Consider the following 20,328-nt stretch of genomic DNA (forward strand, 5'->3'; position numbering starts at 1 on the left):
TATATATATATATATTCCTAATGCACCTTAGTAGGCCTAGGCCTATCTGGTCATTATATTCTCTCTCTGAAATCTATTCAGCTGGCGCATCAATTGATTATGGCACAGCATTAGAAAAGGTGAGCCATCATGTGTGTGAGGATGTGTGTATCTATTCATATAGAGTAGGCCTAAGCGTTTATTATTAGTGCATGTATTCAGGAGTCTATGAATGTTAATTGCACTATTTCCGAATCATAAATGCACACATAAATCACCGCTCTATATAACACTATTACGCCTGTACTTTTATGTCCCCTAACGCGGTCCGTAGTAGCTCCCTATCATTATAAATCACATGCATACTTCCCTGGAGCTTCCTGCGCTGTGGCGAGGACTGGGCACCCGTGGATTTTCCACAGTCATCACTGCTACTTTTCAGCGATCGTTTAATGGTATTACTTTTAATGTAGGCCTATATAAAATATAACGTGTGGGTAAACCCAGTGGTTGGTTATGAATCATATTTTGCCATATACGCAGCACATCGTGCTGCGCCTTTACCAAATGAAACCAGCAGCACCGTTTGAGGAAGGTTGTTCTCACTTTACAAATACCCGGGCCTATTTTAGACATGCATATTGGAGACAAAATATATATTGATATTTTCCACGGTTCTGGGATGCGTTCAATAACTTTTTGTATTGAGAAGGTTAACGCTGGCAATGATTAGCCTACATGATGTAGAAAATAACGGTGATATTATTATACTAATAATTATATATTTAGCTACTATCGTTAATAATAATAATAATAATAATAATAACAATAATAACAGGAACAATAATAATAATAACAACATGAATAAATAATAATAACGACAACATAATCAAAATAAAGTATAGGCTAATACATTTTTTTAATATAACGACATTGTTCTTATTAACTTAAGTCTATTTTTCGTATTATTGTGATGTCTGAAATATACGTTTTCGTCCATAAATGTAAACAAAACAAATGTAAGGTGGGCTATTTGGTTTTAGGAAATATTGTAGCAACTTAAAAGGCTTCTAAGACACTTAATTATTTTATCTCGTTTGCATGATATGACAAGCAGTCAAAATATTGAAGCAGTGGAATAGCGTGTGGACAGTGATGAGTCTAAGTGATGGAAGGTGTCAACAATCACTCTGACGAGTATCAACATAATGTAGCCTATAACTAGGCTAACCCACGTGACTTTCAACCGTCACGGAACGACGTGGAGGTCCTTATCAACATAGAGGAACAAAGTAGTAATGTCCACAATAAAACTGAACAGAATTTTAAAACTATAAGCTTTAACAACCATACCCACACAACATTGTGAAAGATAACTACTCCAGTTTTTTATTCGCTCAAAATACGTCACGTTAATTTGCTAAGTTGGACTCCAGCCCTTTCCTTACAACCTGTCTCTGCAGATCATTAATGGTGACGTCCTGGAAAGTGAATCCAACCCCAACACTGCTCCCATGTAGGGATGCCCTTCAAAGCTTCTGTCCAATCGAACCAACCTGGCTTTAGACCAGTTGAGTACAAGGATTTTCAGTCTTAGGTTTTGTGCGTTTGCATTCTTTTTTCTTTCTTTTATTTATAAAGTGAGAGGCTGTCTTTGGGTTTTTACAATGTATCAATAAAGTGTGCAAAATGCAAGTATGCATCCACCAATATTAAACATGATTTATGTATTTCAAGTCACAATTGTTTTTTATCAAAATGATTTAACCATTCATACTTTAAAGACTCACGAGACAAAAAGATGAGAACTTAATTAGTTGCAGAGTAGCCAGAGCTATGGCCCTGTGACTGGAACATTTGCCACCAAAAATGTCTTGATGATGTCGCAGTGCAACCTTACTTTCAGTTCAAAAACCTTTTGGAAATGTCAGTATCAAACATTGTTATGGCCCCATGCTCAATCTGTTGAAGACATTGTCCAGGGTTGAGTTGGAACTTATACAGCTAGTTGATCTATATTAAACAGCCAAATGCAAGACAATGAAGAACCTGAACAATTGTTCAGCAGCTCTGCTCCTGGTCCCTTACTGTCAGAGGACTCCATGTCTCTGAATGACAGAGTGACAAGCAGGGCCCCAGTCCTCCTCTGTGTGTGTGTGTGTGTGTGTGTGTGTGTGTTTGCGTGCATGTGCGTGCGTGTCTGTGCGTGTGTGTGTGTGTGTGCGCGCGTGTGTGTGCGGCGTGTGTGTGTGCGCGTGTGCTTGTGTGCGCGCGCGTGTGTGTGTCTATGTCCTAACCTCCATCAGGGTGTCATATTCTTCTCTTCCCTCATGTGCCTCAGCAGGGAGCTTTAATATGCACATCTCTGGACCGATACGCTCACACTAAATGGCCACATTTGCACATCTCCTTCGCTGCTCTCGCCCAATCCCCTCACTCCGTTAATGCCAGTTAATTTCACCCCCCCAAATAATACGTTGGCAAATCATTCTTCCAAAGTGCTACATCATTTATTGTGAGGACTTTGGTGAACTTCTTTGAAAAATTAATGCCTTTAATTTTGGTTGATGGCAACATCAGTGCAGCTCTGTAAATTGCACTATAATGAGATTTTGCTACAGGGGATAATCTGCTACTGACAGAAAAACATCTTGAAAACATCTGTAGACCTCTGATTTCACCCTGACGATCGCCCCCCCTCCCCTCTTGAGCGAAGAGGATCAAGAGAAAAATGGTCACTTCCAATGTATGACTTCATGATCCAAATGGTATCAAGTTAAAGAGTGAGTACGAAACTATTTCTCAATACAGCAGACAACAAGAGCGAGAAGAGGTGCATGTAGGCATGTGACAGTGAGCCCAACCTGGGGACTGCAAGGGTCATTATGTCCAAGTGCCTGGATGCTTAATGAAGCCTAGGCTAAACCTATGGAGAGAGAGAATACCATCGTTATCACCTGTGTTCTCCGAGGCAGAGGCTGCACAGTCCATCACGCCATTCAAGCCACCGTTCAGGCTAGGCAACTTCACACACATGCACTGTAAGTGACGTTTTGCTTTCATGGAAGCTTCAGCAGACGTACGATACTCTGCAAGAGAACACGAATGAACGAAAGAGACATGAAATAAACATTTTCTGTATCATGTCGTATCGTTTAGCAAGTGGCTCCGAGGCCCAGAGCCTTCCTGTAGTCTGAAGCTGAAGAAACCCAAATAAAAACCTGACACCTCCACGCAGATATTTATCTTCGGACCATAAAACTCCGGCTGAATCAAGTGACGCCGGAGCATCCACCCATTAAACCAATCCAAGTTGAGCTCCCCTCAAAGCACTGTGGCACAGATTGCCCGGGGTGTCTGAACACAATCCCATAGCCTTTGTCACCCTTCCAAGGAGAGGACAGACTTGGAAGCCATCCAGCAGAAATAGCTCATATCATCTGCAGCCCGGGCCAAGCCCAAGCCCCCCGCGCCTCCACATTAAAGCTGCGACGTCGACTCACATCAACATAGCCTTTTTAACGTGTCTCTCTCGGACTGTGTCACCTGATCTTTTTTACACACTCGGACACTTATCTGTCCTTCCAGCCCTTTTCCTTTTTTCAACAGTGATCTCGTTGCACCACCGCCTTCATGACCCCGTAACCCCATCTCCGATACCGATGTAGAAGAAGAACGGTACGGAGGACACTCGATGTCCAGTAGGCTGTGAACGTGTGTCGTTACTGCTTTACAGACATGTCTAACTCACCTTCCTCCCGGTATTCACTCACATTTCCCCATTTCAACATTAAATGTTTTACTTCTTTGCTTTTTTTGTGTGTTTTTTTTTTCTCCTTTGTCGGCGCCGTCATGGACACAATAGCTCACATCCCATAATTAAAAGCCAGAGAGAAGAAGAGCCCGGTTGGGGTTGGAAATGCATGCTCACCCCTCGTAAGGGGTCCGACACTGGGTTTATAGGTAATCAATGCGTCCCCGTCAGATTGGATTGGGTCTGGCTTTGGAAATTCCTGACGTTTATTGTGCCGTCCTTACGCCATGTTAAGGGAGACTTTAATGTCTTCCATGTGCAACCCTGCAGCAGAGGAAGATGTTCCAAAAGCTCCATGGTGAGAGTTTGACTGTTATGAAAACCAGTCCCTCTCTCTCTCACACAGCCTCATACCAAAACAACCTTTCAATTCTTAACAAAGCATCAGACACAGATCTTGTCTAAGAGACACATTTGATCAAGACATCGTTAACGATAGGTCTGGGTCCCGGGCCCCAATGGCCTGACAAATGAAAACATTATCTTTCTTGTACGCAGAGCTTTGAATGAAATGTTCAAAGTGGTCTATATCACAGAGAAGCACACCTGTGAATAGATGTCAGGGATTCTTATCAGTGAAAAATATTTTTTTATTTAATCTTTTTTTTTTTTTTTTTTCCTACCAAGAGTGACACATCTATTCAACCCTCTGATCGGTGCCATGACCGATGCCAAGTCTGGATCATACTCTCAGCGAGGGCCCGGGTCTTCAGTGGCGCGAGCAGACACCTCTCGTCTGGCGCTGCCATAGCTGCGCTGTCAGGAGGGCAGCTCGTGTCACGGGCTGGCACGTCATCGGAGGCACAGGCCAGCCGGAGAGAACGCAAAAACCTGTCCCCCGTACCTGCCTGCCCGCCTGCCATCCCTACCACACCCAACACCACACCTCCTCCAAACATACCAGCCGTGCCAGAGGAGAGGAGAGAGGAAGAGAAATAGACAGAGAACCTGAATGCAAGGAGAGGAATAGAGGCAAAACAAAGACGAGGTATAATGGGAGAGAGAGAGAGAGAGAGAAAGAGAGAGAGAGAGGGAATGAGAGAGTTGATGTTGGTCCATATCGCCCCCTCCCCCCCCCCCCCATGGCTCCCGTTGACACCGGCTCCCCAGGGATCAGCCTTATTGGCCATCAGCACCACACTCGGGTCAATTGCACCAGCAAGTGGTCGGGCCAACCAGCGCGAAAATAAATAAATAAATAAATAAATAAATAAATAAATAAATAAATAAATAAATAAATAAATAAATAAATAAATAAATAAATAAATAAATAAATAAATAAATAAATAAATAAATAAATAAATAAATAAATAAATAAATAAATAAATAAATAAATAAATAAATAAATAAATAAATAAATAAATAAATAAATAAATAAATAAATAAAATGGTTGTGGCCGTGATCCGCCGCCACGCTCCAATCAGCTGCGCATTACGGACAGCTTGTCGTAAACAAACCTTCTCGCTGTCTGAGAGATTTGCAGCATTTAAAATGGACAAAGAAAAATGCTTATAAGAGGACCTTTTTCATTTATTTATTTTCTCCCGCCAGTGCTCAGTCTGAGAGTCGAATCCTGCAGGGCCAAATTAACTGGCGAGTCTAGCGATCCACACAGGCCCCCCCATCCCATGGACTAATGGAAACGCCCAGAGGATATTTGCAGGGTCACACTAAGGAGGTGGTGTGGGATGTTGAGTGAAAATTGAGCATTCAGCAGGATGCCATGTTGAATCCACTACATACTGCAGGCCACGCTTCCGGGAAAACCATCACTGAAATAGGACAGCGATGGCTTTCCTTCAACAATGAGATGATTATTCACAGAATATCTACATTTGCAACTGAGAAACTGGTAGCATTTGTCTTAACCCGCAACCCAATTAAATTGGGAAGGAAATACACTTGTTCCAGCAGGGATTAAGAGGGGCCTCTAAAGAGGGGAAGTGGAAATAAACTCAAAAGAAATTGTAACAATTTCAGGTCATTAAGTTCCAACAATATTTGCACTGTTCTGCAGTCCAAAGACGAAGCCCCCTGAGTTCTAGGATCCCCGGTCTCTACGCCTGCATACGGCTGGACTATGGGACAGAGCACAAGGCATCTTTGTGAGGCACATTTTCACTCCTCACTTTGGCAACCACCTACAAAGACCTATTTTACAACGTTGCTACGGGTATAAAGTGATTCCTACTGTTTTCCCAACGTGGGGTATAATGGAATTAATAACATTGGCTGAGCATTTGGTGGAAATTCCCATGTGTCTTTCCGTTTTTTATAACTCTTTGCAGTAATATTATGTGATGTGGGGGGATGAGTAACTATCTAGCAGGATTTAATGATTCTCAGTTGCCATATTGAATCTTTGGTCTATCTATCTTCAGTAGATCTATGAAAATGTGTTCTGAATATGAATATTGCAATAGTGGATGCCAAGCTACTACTAGACAGGTACAACCTTTCCACATTTACTCAAATCCTAATATTTGAAGTAGCCTTTTACAGCAAAATGATGCCATTGTTTATCATATTATCTGTAAAGAAATGTGAATGTTTGTATATCCATTTTATAGTTGAAAGGAAGCTGCAATTATGGCTACAGCTCTCTGTGTCCTTGATGAATTCTTCTTCCTCTGCGTTGTTTGATAAATAAGGAAATTCGTCAAACCTTGCCTTACAGTACGGTAATTAAAGTGAAAAATACAGTCACAATGCAAATCCTTAATTGGACTCCAAGAGAGATATTGGGAATTTATCTTTAATAATAGGAGTTGACTGGGGACAGAAAAACAAAGCACATTGAAATGTGGTTTGGGAAGTTCAATTAATCACAACACAGAAAACAACCAATTTAACACAGCTCATTCAGGGAATCGCTAGGCCCAGGTAATGTACTTTTAATCATCTCGCTACAACATTAGCCATCCCGTAACACAACAGCGAAACAAACAAGAGGCCTTGCGGCCTGGCAGGATCATGTTTCTCTGGGTATTGCAAAACAGCCCTTTTTAATAGGGCACAATTAATGGCAAGTGGAAGCCTGACATTCTCTGATGATACTGTCCTCTAATGGCACACATATAAATGCGTGAATATACTGTTTATTCTCATACTTTGTGACTGGACTAATCAAGCTTTTGACATCACCCTTAGAGAGGCGAGTCTCAGTCAGTGCTACCTCATTACAAGAGTTTCAAATCACTTCTGCTGCACAGACATTGACAAAGAGGTGTGTAAAGAAATAAACAACTAAAGTTATATACTGGAGGAGTGTTTATTGAGCCTATCTCTCATGACCCAGCATCCTCTTTCAAACTGATTCCTTCAATGTCACAATAAACATTCATCGCTATTAGTTATACAAGTTGGACATGTGCTCTCGCCGAGGCGTCTTCCCCCTTCAAAGTAAAAGTTTTCTCATGTTTACCTCTCTCTCATTAAGCCACGCAACCGCGCCATCTGTGAACTGCTCAAAACACACCTGCTTCATCCTGAGCTCCTAATGGCTTTTCTCCATGTGTGTGGGGGTCCCTGACTAGCTGCAGGAGAGCCCGTCATTCTGGGATCATCAAGCAGACGCACGCTACTTCTCATCCACTTTCTTCACATAATCATGGATATTGTAAAATGTTAAAAATGATCAATTTAGAGGACTTTGCCTCAGCAGAAGGGTATTAAGTCACTTTGTGTTGAGTTCAATGCACCTTGGTGTGGTGGGTTGGAGATAGGAAGATCCATCAGCTTTGCAGGAGTGCATATTCATTTGGCAACCAGAGATTTGGATGTTGATCGTTTTCAGATGGATAGAGATAGAGATTAAAGATACCAGACCTTTAAGATGAATATTAAATAGGTCTACCTATTCTCTGAAATCCTACATGAATTTAAATTACATTGCACCACACACTTTTTAATAAGTTTTGATTAGTATTTAGGTTTTAAGAGTGCAACTTTACAAAGATTCTCATTTGCCATAAGAAATATGTCAACAATTTAGCTACACTGATTGAAATGGCTGATGGCAAGAGGTGTCACACCATGTGAAGTGTTGAAAGGAATGAACTCTTGCAAATGAACTTTTGCAAGACTCCTTTGAACTTGTTGTGGATCCGATTCTGCTCACGCGAACGGAGAGTGGAGTGTTGTGGTCAGTCGGAGATATGGTCAGCAGGCTTTGCCCTCCTCAACCAATGTATCCGTTTCCAAAGGGAGTCTGACCACAGGCCTTAGCCGTACCCTGCTGGGGAACCTCTGAAACCAGAGACCCTTGAAGTGGACGTCCGCCTGCGTCCAGTCTGCCCCCTCCACCCACCCCCTGGAACCCCTGTCAGCACGGAGGAGCTCCAAATGTGGTCCCTGTCGCACGAAGACATTTTGGACACAGCCTGGTCAGTTAGGGCAGTCCCCCCACCTACCACCGATAGCCTCCACCACACACAACCTCTAGCCCCAGACCAGGGAGCAAGACCACCCTGTGCTGGTCAGCAACCCCTGCTTAACCTGCCATAAAACTTAAAAGCTACAGTCTCATCCCCTTGGGTCTTTGAAGTGTTCAAAGCATAGCTGTGTGACCTTTGATGCGACTTTGGCCACAACACATGTTCTGTGGCCATGTATAAACGCAAGGCCCCGTTTGGGCAGACAAGACGGGATTGTTTATCTACATGTGTGAGATGTAAGGCCCAGTGGATGGCAACCATGCATGGAGCCCAACCATTCCCACAGTTGAAGGCCCCTATGGTGGGAAAGAGACAGGGGTAGAGCCGGGTACTGCTTTTTAAACTGACGGCTCCCACTGACCCACCATGTGTTCCCACCCCACTCCAGCAACCTTTCACTCCTAACCCCCCCCCCTTTCTTTCTTTCTTTCTTTCTTTCTTTCTTTCTTTCTTTCTTTCTTTCTTTCTTTCTTTCTTTCTTTCTTTCTTTCTTTCTTTCTTTCTTTCATTTTTCTTTCTTTCTTTCATTTTTCTTTCTTTCTTTCTTCCTTTCTTTCCTCCTTTCCTTCCGACGTCATTCCTAGATTTAGCTGGACAGGAACATATTATTTTGGACAGATATTGCAATGCGCCAGAAGAGCAGAAGGGTCAGAGTGTGAACGTGTTGCTTTGTGCAGGGCAGGGTCATACGTTCGATAGATTGGGCGCATGCAGTCAACGAGGTCTTGTGCTTCTCAACAACATTGCTGCATATAGTTTAAGATATTCACACATTATTATATTTTCCCCCTGCCTGCGCCTCTGTTTGGAATAGCATTGCACTACTTTACACCATAAGCAGTGGAGTGTTTTTATAGGGAAGTATATATTCTACAGAACAGCAGGCTATATAATTACATACTGTCGTGCTGATCTGTACCATCTGCATTTATGGTGGTGTAAATATCAAGCAAACCATGGGGTTGATAATGTGATTGCCTGAAGGAAATTCAGTATGGAGTGCAATTATGTTATAGAAAACACGGACCTGGAAAACCAAACAGAGCAGAGATCAATAGCACAGGCCTTCTTGATGCGCACAATATTTTATGTAGCCTATTGAGCTCAGTTATTTTGTCTGTTAAGTGTAACTGGATATGATTCAAACTCAATACACGTAAAGATCGCCTGATTGATTGTCGTATCTACAACCTCTGTGTAGCTACACATACTGAACTGATTCTAAATCAAATGGTGTAGGTCTGTCTCTGCACTTTGTGTTGCATGCACACTTCCACTTGCCGAGGGGCTTTCCTTTACTAACTATAGACTGAGAAAGTCCCACGTGTAGGCTATCTCTAGGGGCCTCTGGGTGGCTGTGGCCCAGACAAATGTTGACTGGGATGAAACAGTCAAGACTGCATGGAGTCTGCACTGTGACCTATGGAATGTGCCGTCAAAGAGAATTCTTGGGGTGGGTGAATTTCTGTGAGGATTCCAGTCCCTTTAAGCCCTACGCTAAATGTGTCTTTGGGGGCTTTTTCTATCAAACCCAATACCGTCTTCTGGAGAGATTTCTCAGGGTCTTCTGGGTTGAGGCGAGCGAGTACTACCACAACAACCTGTGTTAACTGATTTGTTTATTTTTTATTTCAGACTACTCAAAGTGCTATGTTATTACTATGTTATTGTAAAAGTGATATTGTATTGTTTTTTGCACCTATAGCCTTGCCCCGACACATGTCCACTTGTGAATTAGGTGCAGGACTAGCAATGACTTGGGCAAGATTGCATCTGAATATGTAGCTATCTGACTGTGAAAAAGTATCCTAAACAAGTGCACTCCAGTGTCGTTCATCGAATATCACATGTCATCACAAATATCTGTGTGGACTATGTGTGGGAGATACCCATGGGACCATGGCAATGGGGAGTCAGCAAGTTCTGTCAAAACGTTAACTCCCTGACACCTTGCACAGTGCTGGTGTGCCAGACGTGTCCCCAAGTGGATGAGTTAGCGTAGCCACGCAGCCATTTCATGCGGGTGACCCATAAACCATGCTCTCGTTAGCCCCCCTGAGAGCCGGACGCAGTCGACACCAGCACCGGGGGCCTGTCATAACGCGAAAACACTGACACAATACCAGAACAGTATGGACGAGAAGCAGTCAAGTATGGCTGTCAACACCTACGTGTCAGCTGGCTTGACAGGCCCTTTAAAATCCTGATGGGCGTAAATCAGCCGGCCGTTGTGGAACAACAGGGTTATGTTCTGCCCGTGTCGAGTGTGGAGCCACACATGCCCGGCATGGGACTGCCCTTGGGCACTAGTGGGAAGTGGAAACCAGCACTTTGGTCACATCCTTTCAGTAAATTCAGGATCAAATTACTATTATATTAGCTAGCACGTCTTCATAGTTTTGGTAATTGCATTCCATCTGATTTCCCTGAATTGATTAGGGTTGATATGGGAAGAGGTGACCCATACTCAGACCCATACCCAAACCATGGGAAGTGGGTTTCACCAGGGTTGAGACCAATTCATTAAATATAATGAGCACTTTTAATCTGATTTATTTGCACTGAAAAATATAATAGATTTCTCAACTGCGTACTGAAAATGCAGATCGCAGATAGTATGTATATAGGATGTTTTTTTATGCCAAAGAGTGACTCAAAATATCAGTAGACATAGGTTGGAAAATAACCCTAAGATCAATAATAGGCTATATTGCATTAATAACAAGACAATGTGAAACTGTTAAGCCTCTTAGTCACTTCACCGGGAGGGAAAATAAAAACTAGCCTACAACAACACAACTTCCGTTCCCTCTCCAAATCTTCCGACATAGTCACATTCTTTCCGCATTTCCACTCGCCTCCATTCTTTTCACTCCGTGGAACTCGGCGCAGCGGCTTTGTGCTCGCCAGACCTAGCTGTGTCCACTACTCCCACTCCTTTCAATGGGAGGGACGAAGTGGGCTAAGGGCTGGAGCGACAGTGTTGCCCATGCAAGCAGAACATCCCACTCTTCTTGTGCACTGGGCTGGCGAGGGGGCAGCGGGGAGGATGCGGTCAGTCTACTCGAATATAATAGAGGGTTGGGCAGCTGCTTTGGGCCCAACAAAAGGAGTAGTCTTCTGTTCGTCTTGTTTACTTAGTTTTGTTTCTGAAACGTGTGTCTTATGCACATGCGTGTCAATCTACCTGGACGTATGATGAAATGCACATATAATTGAGTCATTTCCACCACCCAACAGATTGTAGGCTATTTGATAGGCCTATTCAGGAGCTAAAATATTTATAATTGAGGGTTGGTAATAAAACCTATCGATTTAAGTTTATTTATGCAACAATAACTGAGAGAGAACCCGCATAACTGTTCCGTCGTTCTTACTTTCTACGAGTTTAGCTGTGCTTTGTACACAGCCATATTGGAGACAGACTGTAGAGCACGGCCTACTTAAAAGTCAACATCGTCTATCTTTGATTCACATACGCTCCCAAGAGCCAGTCTTTGATCCCTTTGAATTATTGTCTTTTTCTGCAAGATCTGTTATGCGCTAAAATGCTTTGCTTTTCCATAGAACCGTGTCCTCTCCGTCGGGATATTGATGTTTTCTTCCTCCCAGGGGTTATGATATGGTGAATCACAATTTAAAAGCCACGGACAATGCTTGTATTCATGGTTGTTTTTTCGTCTTTGTTCGGTTTTGTCTTGTTGTTCAAACCCTCCGTTTCTCAAATGAATGCAGATATTGTTTATTCTGTTGATGTCCGCGCTCCACTCACTTCAGCTGCCTTTCAGCGATTAAACTCTTTGTTGAAGCAGCAGGTTGTACCGCCATGGCGCTCTACTGTAGTGTAGTGGGCTAGGCCAGAGACAAGGACTCTCTCCCTCTCTCTCTCTCTCTCTCTCTCTCTCTCTCTCTCCCTCTCTTTCTCTCTCTCTCTCTTTCTCTCTCTCTCTCTTTCTTTCTCTCTCTCGCTCTTTCTCTCTCTCTTTTTCTCTCTCTCTCTCTCGCACACACACTCACTCAGATAGTGGGTTTAGTTTTAATTTATTCACCTACAAGTCTTTTCGTTGGATTCAAATGTGTGAAACATTTCACTTTGAGCATCATCCAGCATGCAACCCCTAAAACATACTGGAAAGAAACCTCTTGGCAACAACCAACGCCTTGGACAATTCCTCTAGACACCAGACATTAAATCGACACCAAGGCGGTTCTCAGCCTCCCCTCCCGCGCCTTCGCCACGCTGACATGTCTGATAGAGCACGCGCTCTCTCTCTGCATTGTCATCTTGTCATCTCAACAATGTGCATCTTCGGGACACCAATTTGGAAGGCCTTTGATCTGCTCACTGAAAAGAACAAAGTTATGGAGGAAAGGCAGCTATTGTGTCTGAGCTTTAGATTTCTACTTTTTTTTCTACATTAGCTAACACTGTGGAAAACCACATAATTAATGAGTAATGTCTCTTATATTTCCTTATCCAATATTTGCGTAAAACGTTTATTGACTGTTCAGTTGGTCATTGCATAAAGAACGGTGCATAGCATGTAGCATAAAATGACATTAAAACTAAAGAAAGAAAGAAAGAGTAAGTCGTGCCCGTTGGATGGCCGTGGCGCCGCGGTGGGAAAACGGACTAACGTCAAAATCATTGATGGCATTATATTCATGGCTGCCAAATGAATTTGAAATTCCGCAAATTCTTTCGTCCCCTCGTGACCTCGATACTTTATATGCGATTCTGACCTTAACATTAATTCTAAGACCCTGCTCGCAAGTGCCTGGTGTCAACTTTCATGGCTCTCGTTGAATTACTGGCGCAATCATCAGGTTTCTCTCGCGTCTCCCTCATGCACGCGCTCCATCCCCTCTTCTCGCTCCCTACATACAGGCCCATAGCGCTGGACTGCACACACCCAAGTCCTTTCTCAGTTCCATGTGTTTATTGTAGGCTATCCTCAACTGGATTTATTGTCAGAACTTCACTGTTTATTTTCTCTTCCGTGATCTGCGGTGGTGATGGATCCAAAACATCGCCCCTCACTGCCAGTTTTACGCAAGTTAACTGGAGGTTCTAGAGTGGCCAAAAGAGCACGTTTTTTTTATTGGGTGGGTTTCTCCAGCACTGTGGCCTACTATTATCCTACTATTATTATACGTCGACATCGCCGGTTTGATTTGATTTATTCATGTTTCGGGTATTCTTGAAATGTGGATATTCCAGGCATCACAATCTCCTACAACGCAGGCGCACACTGTTCAATTTTGATTAATTGATATAGGGGACAGTAAAATAGGGGGTTGTAATTTCCATGTAAAACCAAAATATGAGTTGTCTGAGTTTTTCCACCCCGCCCTTTAGCCAGTCTTACTGATAAGATATAATGCAACGTCACAGGTTAATAGTTTAAACATTTACTGTAGCTATATGGCTTTGAAGACCCCCAAGGGGTTTGGTGCAGGCCTGTATGTCGCCAGTCGCCACAGATATCAGCTATCAGCTATACAGTCCAAAAAATATTCACAATGATTCTCCTTTTACATCACCTCGTGATTTCAGGCATCCTTTATGCTACTCTGGTTATTGAAAGCGGTGAAGAGGCACACAACATTTACAAACACCTAGCTATTCAAACCCTTAGCACCCAGGCTCACTGCGAACATCCATCTGATGAATAGGACGTGTCACGCCAGCGCACGTCCCTTACAAAAGACGATTGTGATTTAGACAAACATTGAGAAAAACATAAAGACAAAGGTCAAGTCCTCTTTCAGTTCAAGTGCGCGCTGATTCACCTACTACAAGTCGATGGGGCAGCACGTTACGCCTTACTCCTTTGAGGGATATTAGAAGCAAGTGGGAAGGCGAGCAACATCTTTAGCGTTCGTGTTGCGGGCCTGTTTTATCACCTAGTAGCCTAACATAAAGCCATGTAGACGAGACATATGCTTTGAAAAAATGCTTAGAAATGCACTGTAGCCTACCGTTGCCACAACACTTAACTTCCCGTGGAATGCCCTTCAGCAGAATATGTTTGAGAAATCAACATGAGACATTTTATGGCCTTAGCTCTTTCGTAATAGGGGCGCTGGAAGACACCCCCCATCCTCCACCTCTGGCACTAAAAGAAACTTCAAATCAGGGTCATAAATGTTCTGAAAATATATTATGAATCAATAGTATAGGTCTCCAGCCTAAAAGATATGTAGCCTATGTTTTTTAACATTAGACTATAGACTGTCTTTTTATTCCTTCTAGTTCAATTATTTCGAGAACAGAGAGGGATTAGACGAACAAGTCGTGTTAATTGCGCGGCAGGTATAACGAGCAGGTCTAATCTTGCTTCCCCCTCTGTCTATTGAGTTTCTGTGGGCTTAATGAGTGTCAGGTAGGGCTGCTTCCTGCCTTCACACGTGCAAAAAATAGGCCTCTCACGGCTTGCCGCCCTGGACCCTAGCTGGGTACGGGAAACAATTGATTTTAAGCATAAAGTTAATTATGCCTACAAATTAGACAGACTCACGCTAGATACGGACTCGGGGGTTATCGCCGCATGATTTCCTGACAGGTCTCACGGCCTCGCATGTCAACGCTACATGCATGTTTTAAACGGGTTATGCTCATGTGTTGCCAAGTAAGTTAAGGTAAAACATTACTTACCTTGCCTTGTCTTGTTTTTGAGATATTTCAGTTTTGCTACGCTATCAAGACCCATCTGAATCTATCCACACACTTTATCCTGCGTTATGACTGATTCTGAGGCAAATACAGGGGAAATCACTGACTATTCCTTCATCCTCGTCTGAGTAGTTTTCTTGGCTACACAAAAGAGTATTATGAAAATAGCCTTAGCCCAAAGAATGGCACAGTGGTCAGCTTCTTATTGAAATCTTTCTTTACCAATAGAAAAAAATCGCACTTTTCTTTTGATGAATTAGCCTAACTCATGAACAAGGAGGATATGCCATGTGTGTAGTAGGCCTATTATTCAGCTTTTAATAGGCCTAAGCGAATTGAAATTAAACTTCATTTCATGTTAGTTTTGTCAATAACTACAGTTCTTCAAGTTAAACTACGATACAATTCTTAGAAAGTGTGGATGCCTTGGAGGTTTAAACATGCAGTTATGGTCTGATTCATATATAGGCCCGAATATTTAGTCAATGAACAACTATTGTAGGCTAAATATAGGGCATTTTAATTGCATCAAATGTAATACTGTTATTTTGTCATGGTTATAATAAGTAATAGCCTATAATTAGTAGTAGGCCTACTCGTATAATAATAATAATAATAATAATAATAATAATAATATTGTTGCAGTTAAACAGGATACAATTTGTTCAGAGCTAGGCTATCTATCCATAGTAGCACATCACACCGCAGGGAGTCCGAGGCAATTAAGCAAGGCTAGAAATGACCCAGTGACCTATGGGTGAATGAGGATACATGAGCAGCAATATGGTTTATGCATCTAATGATGGACACCGCTGAAAGGGCAACAAGTTTGATTCTATTAACAGACTAAATCCATGGATTGCTTTGTTTCAATACTGTCAAATCAAAATGATTGACAAAGTAATAAACTCTACATGCTGCTGTATCTGATTATGGGATATTTGCATTGTGACAGAATATGACAACCGTGACACGTTTGGAATTTGCACCGTCAAATAAACGTCTCGATTGATGCATTGATAATAACCTGCTCGTGCATACAAACGAATCTTATAGATAGGCCTACACATTTTAAAACACATTCCCCGATCAAAACAAATGCGGCGGTGAACGCTTTGCAGCATTAGCACTAATTGGACCAGTTGAAGTTAAGGACTTGTGTGTAGCCACGCGTCACGTCGGTTCAGAAGAAAGGAAAGAATGCTTGGGCGGAAATGAACTCTAGTTCAATGACACTTTACTCACTGATGATTAATATTGACCCCCCCCCCCCCTACCCCACTCCAACTTCTTTTCATCCCTCCCTCCTTCTTTCCTTCCACACGGCATTAATGTTGAGCAGGTGTCTGCTGACATGTTAGTCGAGGCCTCAGCTCCAACTGTCAGTTGCAGCACGCGAGTTAGATAGTTTAGTTGATTCCCTCATTCTAGTAGGCCTACATGCTGCAAAAAGGAAAGTCGATTATGTTCTATACCTCCGCGAGTACAAACAACTGACGTCTAACTCCAACCCAAATTTTTTTTCTCCCAGAGACCGTTGACTATATCCCATTCAAACTATACTGTATTGCTCTCTGGTTTATGTTAAAATAGCTCGTATACATGATGTGGGTCATTTATTTCGCATGTGAGCCCACCTTTAGCAGGTGATTCTGTCATCGTGACAGTGAAGTGACAGCAGTAGGCTGACATAAATATAATAATGGTTAATAGGGCGTAATAGAGTGAAACTTAACGAAGATGTGTCAGAAAGCTGCAAGTGCAAGTCAATGTCTTCATTAGCATGATCTCCAAGGGCCGCCGAACATTTCATTAATTTGTAATTTATGAATGTTTGACAAATATCAGAGAGTATGTAAATATGAGAGGCGTAATGTCTTTTCTGCGGGGGATGGAGAAATGACCCAAAGTATTTGATGCTGGTAGAGTGATCTCATGAATTATATCTCTTCTCAAACTGTGCTCCCACTATTCGCAACATCTTCCCCAGCTGACGTGTGAAATAGTGCAGATAAACCAATGATTCATAATGTTAGGAGAATTTCCATCTTTATAATATTAGAGATATTACTTTGATTCATGATGATAAACTGTATTCCCTTTCGAGTGTATAACCTCACTTTTACATGACTGTATAAGATAAACCAGTAGGAGGGTCCCTGCTAAAACGGTACATTTCCTGTTTCTTGACACTTTTTTGTGCTATTCGTGTTCTTTTCGTTTTCATATTCAAAAACACAAATATATAACATAAACGTTTACGTTAACAACTATTACTACTACCTATATTACTAATATGCTACTACTAGGCTACTAATATCATTATTAGTAATAATAGGCTAATAATAATAATAATAATAATAATAATAATAGTAACAATAATAATATTAATAATACCAGGATAATAATAGTAGGCCTAATAATAATAATAAAATAATAATTAAATGTTATCATAATTTCAAATGATCCTTTATTTCTTACAACTCGTGCAACTGTACAACTTCATTAGCCTAAAACGAGCATTGGCTGTTTTAATTGAATGGCATAGGGAGCATGAGTATAGTGTTACAGGTTATAAGCATGCTTAAGAAAAGCCCAGCAAGGCAGACGGTCTGTCTTTGAACAGCGGGGTGCTGGACCCACCGTCCTCCGTGCTGAGCATATCCCATTTCCAACACTGACCATGAAACAGCACCATCCCACCCTGTACCCGTCCTTGTTTCTGAGCACGAGCAACCAATTGGAAAACACGCAAGAGATAGGCCCGCGAAATCTTGGCCATGCAATATCATCCTGGGAGTTAGAAACTGTCTGTGTGCAGTATTATGAAGGCGGTTTGGGACGAGATTTCCAGATGATGTAGCATTGGTGCCGTGACTCACAATGTTTTGGATGGCTCGTGAGGAAAAAAATGTTGACATTGGTAGTATAGGCCTGATGCATGAGTAGGCTATATTACATAACATGGTATTGCTCTGCACGAGCGCGCACGCACACACACACACACGCGCGCACGCACGCACGCATACCCTTTCATGCAATTGTGACTGTAACTGTATTGCACAGAGAAGATGAGTTGCAAGTGATGATGGATTATGTCGCAGATAGGCTCGTAATCGCCAAAGGGCAAGTTCTCAAATTCATAATAATTTATTCTGGATGATGTATGGCCCACTTTTATGAATCTGATACGTTTAGTATGAGTATAGTTTTCATTAGCATTCCGTAGTTTTCATTAATGTCATTACTGTATTTTGTTAGACGAATCATGGCTGTCTTAGATTGATGAAGCCATGTGTTCGTTCCAGACACTGAAGCCTAGTCCATATGCACTAGGCCTATCCTGTCATTTTGGAAATAAAAGATTAAGGGGGACCCTGAGCCCCCTTAAGAAATGTGTCCGTTCTGCTGGATAATTTCGTTACTTTTGTTGTATTCACCGTTATGTTCTATAGACCCCCATGGATGCTGTGCATTAAATTAAAACGTTGATGTGCTTTTCACATTTGGGACTGCCAACTGCGCTTGGAAAGCATTTTGAGTATGTGGTTTAGGAGTGAGCATCTTGGCTGCCTACCAATCTTCCTTTTAACCGGGTCTTATGTACGGTATGTCCATAAAGGGTCTCTAATTGAAATGTGAATGTCAGCTGGACATTGCATGTTACTGTACACTTTTGTGGGATATGAACATAAAATGCTGTAGGTCTCTCGTTTTCCTTTCTCGCTCGTTGTATGTCCATTGAGGACAATACAGTGTAAACTTAAACCTACTCCAAGTTGTGTACAAGACGGTTGGTAGCTTGTGTCGCAGGAATGTGCATTGCAGGCTATCTCGTTAGCCTCATAGCATAATTGCCATATTTTGGCCAAATGTAGGCTATATTTGTGCCTAACTCTACTCTCCTAACACTGCTGCTTCACCGTGCATTATTGCCCATGTCCTCAGCCTATCAGAATGCTTGTTATATTCCAAAATCACTATCCGCCTAAGTCATCGACTTGACTTAGGCATTTTGTTTTTTCTTCTTTTCTGAAAACCTTAAAATATGACTTAGGCAATTATGCTATGAGGACTTATATCATATAGCCTACTGTAGCAGGGGGGGGCATATTTGTCAGGTGCCGACATGAACAAGTATATGACTTCAGAAAGTCATCAAAAGAAGGTAGACAATTTACACACATCATGAATAATTTACCTTTAACTAGGGTTAGAGAAGGAGGTTTAATGTGTCTCCACCTCTTTCTCTCTCTCTCTCTCTCTCTCTCTCTCTCCCTCTCTCTCCCTCTCTCTCTCTTTCTCTCTCTCTCTCTCTCTCTCCCTCCCTCTCTCTCTCTCTCTCTCCCTCACTTTCTAGTACTCACACGCACACACACACACACACAAGGCCTTGGCCATTTAAACTTTGATTTTCTCTTATTTATTCGAACTTAACCTACTTTTTACAGTTATTCGAATGCTATAACCCATTGATAACTAAATACTCATTATGTAAGACGGAGCACATGGAAGTGGGAAATCCAAGATCAAAGGAAACAGCAAAGCCCGGGTCGCTCGACTCATTCACGCAGCTGCATTGAAACTCAAGGCCAACAAGCGTATCTTACATTGAATGGGACTTCCTATTCACAGTGCAGGTGCGAAGGACTGCTGCACACTCTGGCACATTATGTGAAGGTTGTTAGAGATCCATGTTCAGACGCACTAACTATGGGGGCTGATTCGCGTTGGAGGGAGTCCACTCAACCATGAAAGTATAGAATAACTTCGCGCCCGAAAATCCGGGGACAGCCGAGTGGTAATCCGAACGCTTGGGGGCAGATCCAGACGACCCACGTCGTGAAATCGTCAACCTTGTCTTTGACTTCCCAAGCTCATACGAGTTGTTCTTTTCAGTGAGTTGAGTATCGAGTGCAATGCAGCCATGCAATTTGCCTTCTCCTTTCTCGAAATGTAGCCTTGATTTCAGATAGACTACTTGCATCCCATCAGATCATTAAAAGTGTATAGGCTCTAAAAATGTTGCAGCTTTTCACTCCAACATCAGGGAAATGTTTTATCACGACGGGCTCATTGCACGTGCCACTCCCAACAAAGCCATCTCACAACGAATTCACCTCATCTGATTAAAAGGGTTAGCCACCTAAATTTTAAATATAGCTGTATAATTCTGGGCTCTCCCAAGAACAATTATTTTGCATGACCTGGCATCTAAATCGTCAATACAAACTGGATCCTTTTCCATGAGAAAACATTTCCAGAGCATGGAATGAATAGACTAATGACATGAATCCAAGGTTTCCTTTTTAAGTAGTGAAATTTTCTGGATATATTTACTTGTTTGGTTTTGCACCTGTCTGATGATTGTGCATACGAATTCCGGCCACTCCATGTCTTGTAATTATGACATGAAATGGAA

Source organism: Borostomias antarcticus (assembly GCF_949987555.1).
Source record: "Borostomias antarcticus genome assembly, chromosome: 2".
Taxonomy (NCBI): Eukaryota; Metazoa; Chordata; class Actinopteri; order Stomiiformes; family Stomiidae; genus Borostomias; species Borostomias antarcticus.